Below are 12,357 nucleotides of genomic sequence, written 5' to 3' on the forward strand. Positions count from 1 at the left end.
TACCAGCTTTTTCAATAAAACTACGACAAAAAAGGCATAAGGAGATGGCTTCAAGGCACAGCGTATTTTTAAGCTAGACATGAGAGGGTTGTTTAGCTCCTTTTACAAAGCAGGAAGAGTTAGGGGTAAGCAGGTAAGGTAAGTTAGGGATCAGGGTAAGATCGACACTGGCCCAGGTGAAGAACCTGAGGAGCAGCCGAGGAGCATCCTCCTTGTCACCACCTCTCTCTTTTTGCCCTCTACCTGGGAGAGGGGCCAAACCTCAGCAAGCTGGTTTGGCACACACTTAATGCTAAGAAAGGACTCACTTCCAGCCCAGATCGATGCCCGAGCCTCCCCTGGCAACTGTGATGCTTGCCCCAGACCTTGGGCCTTTCTTTTGAATCTCTCACCCTTCCTGCGTGTTCTTCACGGAGCCGCGGGGTTGGAGATGCCTCCTGGGCATTGGCATGCGTGAGTTACACCCTGAAAGGTTAAGTCCTTTTTCTGGATGCGGACCAGAATACATCGCCTCAGCTGTTAGATTAGGCAGAGTATTGCTTTGCACAGCTCTCCCAGAGCTCACACGCTAATTCCACCCCCTTCTCCCCTTTCTGGGAAGACACAGTCAATCCCACTCACTTAGGTGGGCAAATATGTCTAGGCACTGCAGAGAGAAATCTCGGCTGAAAATCAGCACATGAAGCAATTCACTATTTACCTTTCCAGTTTCCTTTTTCATCCCTAAATGCCCAGGACAAGCAGGAGCCAGATGGCTAGCTCTCCTGCTCTCAAAATTGTCACCAGCAGATTTAGTAGCCGCATACGGCAATCTCGCGCTGCGTGGAGTGGGGGTGTGGGGAAATGCTGGCAGAGCCACCTGCTTCCCCCATGTGCAGCCAGCAAGTTGTCTTGCTCTCAGGCAGCCTTACGTCCTTTGGTTCCTGCCAAGGCTGTGGTTTTCAATCCCTGGTGAGAGGGGAAGTATAAGGATTGTTCACCTTCTACGTCCAGTTTTCAGTAACATTATTACCATCAATTTGCTCCCACTCCCAGTAGTAATCCTTTTCCATTTGCTGTCTTCTCAGCAAATTGCATTAAGTCTAAAATTAGAGCATGAATTCACTTATCTTGCCCGTGTGGCAGAACCTCAAAAGGCAACAGGATTACTAGAGTGGGTAGAGATTCAAAAAATTGGCCCTAATTTTATAAGACGCTTGGGACAGGGTATGTTTCTTTGGTTTTGTGAAGCCATGAAACAGTCTGGATGTTCGGTACATGACAGCTTGACACGCATGCTGGAAAGGTTTGCTTTCAGAGTGAAAGCTTTTATTAGCAGAGATTTTTTTTTCCTTCTCTCTGAAGTTGGACTAGGATCAAACTTCTACTGACATGAAAGTGAGCACAACTCTTTAGGCACTTCTAGAGCCTAAGTCAAGCCTGAGACGCGAAGCATTTCATGTGAAGCACCTGACAGAGCAAACTCCTGAGCTCCCTCAGCTCTAAAAGCTCCCCTGAATACAGATCAGCCCGTCAGGGTACAGATAATTACTTGTCTTGCCATTTGCTAAGCGGAGACAGTCAATGAGTAGGACAAGATACTTAAACGAACAATTCCATCAGACAATTATTTTAATGATCACGGTGACTATATATATATATACTTTGTATAACATGGCTGCTAAAAAGAATAAAACCTACTGTAGTGACTGCTAAAGGATGCAGGGTAGCACTAGTCATACTAGTAGCATGGGCATGCTGACCCAAGATAGCTCAGCAGCTCTAACTTCAACTACAGGACCAAATTCTTCAGCAGGTAACAAACTGAGAGCGCCCCAGTAAGAGTCCTTAGCAGGGAGAACCCCAGAATAACAAAATACTGTAGCCTCCTTCTGAGGGTCAGTGGCTTTCTCATCGTTTCTCCAACTGGAGGAACAAATCCTGGGAAATGTTAATTGTAAATGATAGGTAAGTAATTCAGACTGGAATTAGGGTGTCAGACTGGGGGTAGAGGGGGTGGTATCCTTCCCTGCTCTACCTATATACGCTGACTCCAGAGTGGGATCCCCCTGTCAAGAACTTACGCCAATATTCCAGCAGCCTTGGCAGGCTACATCTTTTTAGTTTTTTCTTGGCGAGGCTTGAACCCAGCCAAACATCCCTGTGGGTTACACTGGGCCGAGCTCCTTCTCAGTTAGCGGGAAGACACGGAAGGAAGCAGAGGTTTCCCTCGGATACAAGCAATGCTGGCACTGCGGGCTGTGTGAGGCAGGAGAGCGCTCACCGTAAGCGTACGCACACCTCGGGTTGGCTCGGGGAAGAGGCGGGGAGGAGAACGTCGCTGTTTCAGTTATCGCCCTCTGACATCTCTGCTCACACCTCCCGGAGACGAAGGGCTGCAGTCTCCATTTCTCACAGCTATTGATCCAGGCCTCTGCAAACCCGGAGAGATGGTGCTGCAGCAATTGCACCCTGTCAACAGCATTAAAATACTCTCTGCAACCTTAAACAGCTAAAGGCTTACTTAACAGCAGAACGCAAGCTAAGCTGTACTGTTTTACCCCACCTTCCTCCACACATTTTGCAAACAAGTAGGGCTCAGCTAGGCTTCTTTTTGAAATGTTTGGCTATCTGGGGCTGTCACTGCAAGCTTGCTCGTGAGCTTCCAGGAATCCAGGGCTACCTTTCAATCTGATGTCTCCTCATCACTTGGCAGAGCCGCAAGAAATCTCTGCTGGCACAGCTTATCCCTAAGCAAAGCCTGCCCAGTGTGACCAGTCCCGAACCCAGACTGTCCCCGGATCTGTCTGTCATTACAGGAGGCAGAGGAGGCAGTTCCTGCTGTAACTGCAGCCTGAGGCTATTGAAGACCGGGGTACAGAAAGATGCTGCCTGTCCCTGAGGTATCCGACCCCATTTTGCTGCCTCCCTGCTCGTTCTCCCTGCGCTGCCTTCCTTTCCACCCCCTCCTCCCATGGCTTTGCATGCTCCCCGTTGAGCCTTGGGCCTCACGGAAGCCGCACCGAGTCCCACCCCAGGACCAACCACCGCGGTCTCCCCGTCTGCCGAGCAGCCGCAGAGGAAAGGCCCGTTTGCCAACACAGAGCAGCTTCAAGTGGAAGATTTACAGGATTGCAGAGGTTGTATCTTAGCAACCAGCGATACCTTAGGAAAGCAGGTGAGCCGTTTAAGTTTTCAGTTAAAGAGTGCACCGCGCAGAGGCAGGGGCACGCACAACGCACGAGGCCGCTCCAGCCTTCGTCAGGAGGGACGCGGCTGCCGCACGTACACCCATGTGCCAACGTGACCCGAGCCTTTCTCCTTCCCCGCACAGGCAAGTCAGGAGGAGAGATGGCCCACGGCCAAGTCATTGGCTCTCCTGCAGAAGGAAGAATGGAGAAAGGGCTGCTTTTTGCAGAGAAACCCTGAGGTTTTGTGCATTGGTCTCAGAGGAGCCAAAGCAAGGTTTTGAACAGCTTTCAGGAGGGAACAGAGAACTCCCACCACGAAAACTCACTGAAATAGGCACGTGGCTGTGATCAGCCTACAGAGGATCACGGAGGCTGGAAAAGACCTCCAAGATCATCAAGTCCAACCACTAAGCCAGCACTGCCACATCTACCACTAAGCCATGTCCCTGAGCACCACATCTACACGTCCTGTGAACGCCTCCAGGGATGGTGACCCAGCCACTTCCCTGGGCAGCCTGTTCCAATGCCTCACAAACCTTCCAGTTCAGAAATTTTCCCCAATATGAAATAATGAGATCACATGAGGTGATGTGATGCAGACTCTCTTCTGTGGTTTGTACGGCTTAAACATGGGAATGACAGCTGTTATCTTCCCTTTCAGGGCAACACCCTATTTATCACTCTTCAGAAACAGGCATCTTCCCCTCAGTTCTCTTCTTCCATACCATGTGGGTCAGGCTACAAACAGAGCCTGGCCTCCCCATGCTTTATGTGAACACCCCAAACACCACTGCTGGCAGATTTTTCTGGCTACGCCTGCAACACGCCTGAATTTCATTCCTGAACTGACAAAGTTATAAGAAAAGCAGTAGGGGCTCTGCAAAACTTCATTTGGATGAATCACCACTTTCTGCCTCAAAAGCTTCCTGTAAAATAATTATCTCTGGCTTTTAGTGCCCATTCCATTCCATATTCCTTATTTTGAACTGTGTGGTCCTTGTTGTGCAGGGACACACTGCAACAGCGAGATGAACCCAGCGTACTCCGAAGAGAGGTACTAGGGCACCTTGATTTTTTGGAAACAAAATGCCTAGCCCCCCAAAAAGCAGCTGCTTGAGAAAAACAGTAAGAGTGGTGCAGAGTTCCTCACCTACAGATTACAATTTCTCTGCACAGAAAGGCAGGTCGTAATCCCTGACCAGTCTTGGAAGCACACCTGGCATTGCAAAGCCGGTGTGTACAAAACCCACGGGCTTCCACGGGGCTGGGAAAGGCGGCAGCCATTGTCCTTCTTGCTCTTCCCTCACGGATGCACTATTCTGGAGAAACTGAATGTAATAATGAAAGCAAAAATAAAGCAAAAAAGAAATTCTGCCAGGACAACTACCATTACCAAAGAGTACCAGGGCTGTATGAGAACTGGCACACACATGTACTCAGTGGATTTATTTGTGCTTAAAGACTATTTTATCTCCAAGCTGCAAGACAGAAGAGCTACCCTGGGCTAGAGAAACTTCAGGAAACAGGATTGAAACATTCCCATGGAGACCCACTTTTTAAATAACGATTAAAGATCAATTGAACTGTTACTAGAAGCAGCATTAGGAGAGATTTATGAATCATCCATTTATAACTCTAGGAAAGCATCTTCTGTACAGAGAAGACTGAAAAATCCATTTATTGCTAAACCATTTGCTGGAATCATCATCCGTCTCTCATGCTGGTGCGGGGGCACGCTGCACGAACAGGGCTCTGGCCTCTAACTGGATTTGGTGACTGTGAAAGGTTAATAAATTCCTTAAATGTACTTCGTGCCAGGATGTGCTTTCAACAAAATTTAGCACCAAAATGAACTAAATTTCCTTTGTATGGCATCCTCAAGGAACACACCTGGATTTTTGATTGTTTTTTTTGATGTTCTTTTTAAAACTAGAGGCCTGTTAGGGTACTCAGACACTGACGTCCACCCTGACCTTTGGGTGGCGCTTTCAGCTTTGCTTGCGGACAGATTCCTGATCAGAATTCAATCTGTTCAAGCAGACTGCCAAAGCACCTAAGCCCTATTGAAATAACATTTCCATTACCTAATTAATTGTTTGAAGCTATTCTCAGAGATTACTTGCTGAAGTTCTAGTTTGTCACCTGAGGCAACAGAATGCATTGTTGTCGTGGAAACATCTCGGCTGTCACCAGCGCTGAATAGGGAGGGAGGGACAGGAGGGGGAACTAGAGAAGAGATGCTTTGTTGAAATGCCTCACTCTTCAAAGTGAAGAAATTATTTGAGATAAAGACAGGTCACTCAGAGCTAAGCTAGGGTTTCAATGCGCACTGATTTCTGAGGTGTTAGGGGGTCTGTGGGCTTGGTTCAAGCCCTTTATAATTTAGCATGATACAGCTCCTGCCATCTCCCATGGTTAACTGCAACATTTGCAAGGCCCTTTCCGATGCCAAACCTGCTATTAGCGCAGAAAAATCCTGCCGTCTTCAAAACTGGAACAAAAACTCTGCAACAACCTGCTGAAACACAAAACAAAACAACAACAGCCCCCACCTGTTATCATCTCTCATTTATAACATATGCAAATTCTGTCTTTCAGGGTTTCTTTTATCAGCTTTTACCTGGTGCGTGATCTTGACCCAACCTTTCTGCTTTCCCCAAATCCATGCACAGATTTCTAGTGCATGAACATCTAAAGCAAGAGTTGCAGCCAGAATTTCCCTTAAAATAACATGTCTTCTACATAAGTTATAATTGAACTCTGTGGCAGATTTTCTCTCTTTCTTATCAGACAGGTAATAGGAGGTTAATAAAAAGATTATAAGAAGATTTAAGCTGTGACAAGCCCCGTTTTGTTTGTTTGTTTTGCATCTAACCCATGAAAGCAGTGGAGGAGACAGTTTCCACCAGAATGGACATCAGGGCTGCCCGTTGTCACCATGCAAATGACAGCAGAAGCAGACAATGCAGATTAACACTGCAAGATCTGTGACAAAAGATGTTAGAAAAAGGAACCTCCTCAAAAAGCTGCTAAAGAACAAAGTAGCCAGAAAGTGCATTTCAGAAGATTGCCACGCACTGTTTCATATTCTCTTAGTTTATCGTTACACAGTATGTTATCACAAGGTTATTTTTTCCATTATTATGGTCTCGGGTTGTAGAAACACTGCAGTCATGACTGTGCTAGTTACTGTTTGTGGGGGAGAGGGCTTTAAACTGGGTCTGCAAATAGTTATCTATTTTTTCACAAAATATTTTCTAGTTGCATTTCCTCCCTGAAATGGAGTAAAACCAGAACCTGATTCTTTTGTTCACTGCCGGTGCCCTCTGGAGACAGCAGGAGAGGGAGAGAAAACGCAAAGTGAACCTGGAGTGCCATCTGATGGCACAAAATTAAAACCACACGGCTCATGTGCTTGCTAGAAAAAGGGCAGGTACCCTTTAAAAAAACAGAAAAGTACCACTTTCTTGCAAGAATTATTGAACAGAAAAGGAAAACAAGTGCACAGAGGCTCCTGACACAAATCTGCTCTTTCTGGACATTAATGAAACATATATAATTCACAGGCAGCACCCCTCAATGAGCACATTAACTAGACTCCCCAAGACCGTATTTTCTGACTTTTTAAAGAACACACATTGCAAAAGTATAACTCATCAACACTTGGGTAATGACTTGTACCATGATGTTTTTGGCATCCTACGTCAAATCGTACATGAGAACTAAATATCTGCCAGTAATTGAGAATGGAAATGTGAATTGTTAATTACCTTTGTTCATCACTCACTGACGTCTCCATAAAGCTGATGCAGATGTCGCTAACCCTGACTAATCCAGCCTTAGAACTAATGAAATGAAAACTACAAAATGAAGGGATTTAAAAATCAAACTTAGTGTCTGGTGGGTTCTAGTCCATAAAGAGCACTTGCCCTTTTTCGCTTAAAACTTCATTTGTTTTCTTAAAATGCACACTGGCATCTAATTGAAAGATTCAGGAAAAGGGTTAAGAGAAATTCCAGCTGTCATAAGAGCAGGAATAAAGTCAGATGCATCAGCAATACCAAAGGAACTTAACTGGAAATGCAGCGGTTGTGCCATCAGCAGTAGAGTGGCATTCCTGTGCTTCACACTGAGCTATGGAGAGTGCAAGGGAAACGTTTTGTGGCAGAAAAGAGACTCAACCTTCACAGCAGCAATCCCATCTGCACGGTGCCATCAATAAAAGACGCATCACGTCTCAGCAGGCAGCTTCTGCCAGTGCTGACCCAGGGTAACAGAGACAGCACAGCCCTGGAGTAGGCTGATTTTGTCCTGGTCTGATTGTAGTAGTGGTGGCAGGTGTGAGAGGTAACTAATTGTACTCAGCCTCACTTGTTAAATCTATCTCCCCACACAAACCTTATAAAGCTGTCTCTTTTTTCTCTCTGTAGTGGTGAATCTGTGGAAGGGAGGAGGATGCAGCAGGCTGTAATTCTGTTGGGGGCAGACAATCTGGACAGATCCACTGCAGGGGGATTGCTTCTGCTGAGGCTCACATGAAGCCCAGTGAGCTATCTTCAAACAGGTAGTGCCATCAGTCTCTGGGACTACACCCACCAACCTAGATCAGGCTATGAATGTCTGGGCTGCAAGGTTGTGCTTGAATTGTTAGTATCTCACTGCCTTGGGAGAACATCTTAATTTTGTGTGTGTTTGAATCTAGTGACCTTCTGTTTGCAGTCAATTGTGGGAAAACTTGCTTGTTGTTCTGGAGGAGTAGTGAGAAGGCACTGGAAAACATCAGAACTTCACTGCTTTGTTTTCCTTGTTGCAAAGCGACACAGTTAAGGAGGAATTCATGTTCCAACCCACAGGCCATCTGGGAAACAAGAAGAGGGGAGTTAAGGCTAAGAAAGCTGTCCTGGTTCCAGTTAGGACAGAGTTAAGTAGCTCATAGTAGCTGGTAGGGTGCTATGTTTTGGATTAGGATGGGAAGAGCGCTGATAACATGCTGATGTTTTAATTGTTGCAGAGCAGTGTTTACACCAGGCCAAGGACTTTTCGGCTTCTTGCTCTGTCTTGCCAGCGAGCAGGCTGGGGGTGCAGCAGGAGCTGGGAGGGGACAGACCCAGGACAGCTGACCCAAACTGGCCAAAGGGGTATTCCATACCATCTGACGTCATGCTAAACAATATATAGGGGTGGCTGGCCGGGGTGGGGGGGCTGGCTGCTCGGGAATAGGCTGGGCATCGGTCAGCGGGTGGTGAGCAATTGCATTGTGCATCACTTGTTTTCTTACACATTATTATTGTTAATACTATTACCATTATCACTATTATTATTATTGTTATTATTATTTTCCTGTCTTAATAAACTGTCTTTATCTCAACTCACAGGCTTCACTTTCCCATTTCTCTCCCCCATCCCAGAGAGGGAGGGGGGAGGGTGAGCGAACGGCTGTGTGGTGTTTAGCTGCCAGCCGGGTTAAACCACAACAAAAGCTTACCAGAGAAAAGAGGTTGGGGATGGACTGCCAACATCTAGTCCTGAGGATATAATGCTTTGATAGGAAAACCCTAAGGGCATGTTTTATAAGATGTGGGCATACTAAAGTGTCAGATGGCTCTGGTGCAACAACTATGTATGTACTGACTACAGACATGCCCCACCTTACTCACGTACTGGATGTGCACCTGCTTCTTGACTAAAATGCTGACTATCAGTAACCTCCTGCTATTTGTTTTCTGCTATGTTTTGGGAAGTGTGATTACACACGTTCTTTTCCATAGAATTGCAAAGAAACTGGTGGCCTCACCATCAGTTTCAGCCCCTCAGAGGAAAGACTCTAAGAAACTCAGTCCTCAACTAAGAATGTGCCATAGATCGCATCACTTATTGCACAAAGTTACATGAAAAATTGTCAGACGAATGCTGAGGAGTGAATTGTGAAGCTGCAGTCTTACAGAAGCTGTTTGCTGTAGCTGGCAGTGGGAAGATTCTATTCTGTATGCTTGCTTCTATACCAATGTAAAATATTTTGTAAAGGAAGGGTGAAAGTAGTTTGTCCATGTTCATGTCTGGCTTCACAACCTAAAGAAAAGTTTCATTTGATTGGAGATGATGAAAATGCAAGTTTTCCCAGTGCAGAATGTCCTTCCTTAATCGGAGGGTGAATCTCATCTTTTGCACTTTGGATTATAACTTACAAGAGGAAGTTGCAGGATGCTAATGACCTTTTATTTTTATTTTTTTTCCCAGAACAAAAGCTAATTACAGCTTTTGAGTAACGGAAGGAAAGCAAAGGAACCATTTTAAGGCATATAACCAAAAGCTGTTTGTTTGGTTTCTAGCCATCCCTATTTGCATTTAAATGACATTTGCACGTATGTGTTAGCTGTTAGAGCAGCTATATTATCTCTTCATATTTTGGTGAGTTCCAACTAACTTTTGCTGCATGGATTAGTATTTGCTTAACTTAATCATTAAATGGCTGTTCTTCTGTCATAACTCTCTGCTGTTCAAACAATTGCAGGTGTAAAGCTGAGATGGGAGCACAGCCCCCAGTGAAGGACAGTCCCCTTCATTTGCTACTGACCATAACCCTTGCACTGAAAGGCTGCAATGCATCTGGCTAGTGTTAAGAATATATTCATAATTGTGAAATTCATTTTGCCTTTTTCAGTGGAAATAGAGAAGCCAAGAGACAGATGGACATTGGAGTGCTCCGGAAGGTGGCATATCACTTTATGTCAAAGGCTCATGCTCAACTTTGTAAGGAACCACAGTGCTACCCCTAAGGTAACATCCTTATTACCATGTATTACGAAAAATTGCAAGCAAATCTGTAATTAATAACAGCAATTTTATGACACTTGAGAAGACTAGTTTGTTCTGGGAAATAAAAAAACAAAACATGTAATTCCTACATATCTACTCATTTCTTTCTCCAGAAGCACTGGGCAAAATGCAAAGTATAAACTCCTTGCATTCCTGCCTAAAGCAAGAGGCTGTTAGTCATTACAGAGTGGGCTCTTAAGTTATTCAGGATTTCTATATGTGCCGAATTGTTCTTCTGTGCTTATAGAAGAATGTGCCAGTTTGAGAACAAGCAGTACTTTTACATGTTAGAGGATGGAATTCAAATAATGAATATTTACTTTAATTTTGTATATTCTAAATGCTAAAGCTGAGCTTACAGAACAGCTGAACCTAATTTAGATGTGTCAATAGCCATGTAATATCTTCTTCCTCCTCCTCAGTTAATTAATACTAATTCAAAAGATTGAATTATCAGCCTAGAAAAAGGGCACCTATCTTTGGAACTGTTTATAATTCATTATGTCTTCAAAATTAAATAAGAAAATAATAAATGTAGAATTGAATAATTAACAGCAGCTGCCACGTTCTGTCTCTCTCCTTTGCAGTTCAGGAAGATGAACTGTTTTGGAATATAAAGATGTGGCACACAGCAGTAGAACAAAGTTATTTTGTGCTCTGCTTGCCTGCAAGATTTGAGGTAGTTGGAAACACCCTTTGCAAAAACACTTTGCTTGGGATTGCAATCACACTTCGTAAGAATTAGTGATTTCATCAGCTATAATTTAGAAATATTTGCGAAAGGTTTCAGTACGCTGAACACTATACAGACAAGAAAATGGAGTATCTATCCATGATGTTACTGTTAATGTACCCTCTTTTTCCATTAAAAAATTGAACTGTCTCCATCAAACAGGGCTGTGCCCCTCTGTGCTTTCCCTATTAATTCCTCTCAGACTTGGAGGTCTTCGCCTAACTAGTTTTTAAGAGCATCACAAGGTTTCCCTATTGACCCCCGAAGAGGGTAACAGCCTCCAGCCAGCAGTTTGCTTCATGACAACCCCCCAAATTTCCCTCTAAGCAGCACTGAATGAAGCAGTGGTGTTTTGGAGGGCAAAGTGACTGTGTAAGTAATGACAACAAAACACTCATTTCCTTCCTACCATATTGTAGTCTTGTGTCAGAGGCTCTCTGCTGTTATGGTTCCTACAGTGAGTTGGTCAGGATTGTTTTCTTTCCTCTCTACAGTGTGGAAGCTGACACAGGCACTGAGAGCACTAGGGGGGCACTTCTCAGCTCCCTGTTCTCACAAGGATTCAAAGTCCAACTCGGCTGTTTGCCCTGGGCTGAAGCATAAAGACAGACATGCAAAGATTAGTGGAGTTGTGTGCAGATAGCAGTTTCAGAAATCTAGCTCATCATCTAACCTGTCAGTACTGAGCAGGTGAGCTTTTTTCCCTTACAACTATAAGCCAGTATCACCTAATAATTTCCTGAGAAAGTCATAAACTACAGTTTTCAAAGTTGTTGGAGTTAAGCCTCATAACAATGTTATATATGGGAACAGAGGTACCTGGATTAATGCTTTTGTCTTGCAACCCTTTCCATCTGACTTCAGTCAAATTTTCCCTTTTTGTGACATGTAATAACTTCTTCACAATGCACCAAAGTTAGTACATTGACATCTTTATGCAAGGAGTAAAAGCTTTTTTTAAAAAATTAATGCTAGTTCTGAATACCAAGACTGTTTTTTTTTCCTCCTGACAAACATGTGAATAGAAGTTTCAAAATTATGTATATCTAAGGAAAAATGCATCTTTAGAACCTAAATTTCAGAACCAGGAAGAGCATTTAGATCTTCAAAAGGAGCCTACAGATTTTCTAGAAAAAAAAGGAGGAGAAAAGGCAAAGTTTAGCTTAGCTGGTCTCCTTTTGGCTGGAAATAAGCCAATCTATATCAAAATTTGCATTTACCTGCAGGTAAACCTTACACTATTTATTTTCCCCAGGTAGGAAGAAGAAATGGCTGATAGTTTTCAAAATTAAAATATCCTGAAGACATAATTCCACTTCAGATTTTCTGATCGGCTCAGACATGACCAGGTCTGTAACATCAGGCTCAGCTAATTGCCTGGGAATCTGGCAGCATGGCTATAGGTGCTTTTGGGTTCTTCTTCCCAGCTGCAGCCTAAAGTGTGATGTTCAAGATGGTGCTTGACAGTTGGAGCACAGCCAAATGCTTAATTTTTTTCCAGGTTTCCCCTTCTCTATCAATTTTCACTGACAATGCTTCCCCCATACACCTCAAGTTGATGACTGGCATGCCAAGGCAAAAACAATATGAATGCAGGATCAGTGAAAGTAGTCGAGGAAATAATATGATGCATGTGCT

The 12,357-nt window shown here is 44.2% G+C and overlaps 1 long non-coding RNA gene across 1 annotated transcript; it reads left to right on the forward strand.

The window, feature by feature from the left end:
• Window positions 1–7,286: 7,286 nt before the first annotated feature.
• Window positions 7,287–12,111, forward strand: LOC106035108 (uncharacterized). The gene is made up of 4 exons (XR_007157671.2): window positions 7,287–7,734; window positions 9,832–9,947; window positions 11,214–11,409; window positions 11,975–12,111. It is a non-coding gene; the product is annotated as an uncharacterized lncRNA (long non-coding RNA).
• The last annotated feature ends 246 nt before the right edge of the window (window positions 12,112–12,357 follow it).

The sequence above is a fragment of the Anser cygnoides genome, chromosome 4 (assembly GCF_040182565.1).
Source record: "Anser cygnoides isolate HZ-2024a breed goose chromosome 4, Taihu_goose_T2T_genome, whole genome shotgun sequence".
Taxonomy (NCBI): domain Eukaryota; kingdom Metazoa; phylum Chordata; class Aves; order Anseriformes; family Anatidae; genus Anser; species Anser cygnoides.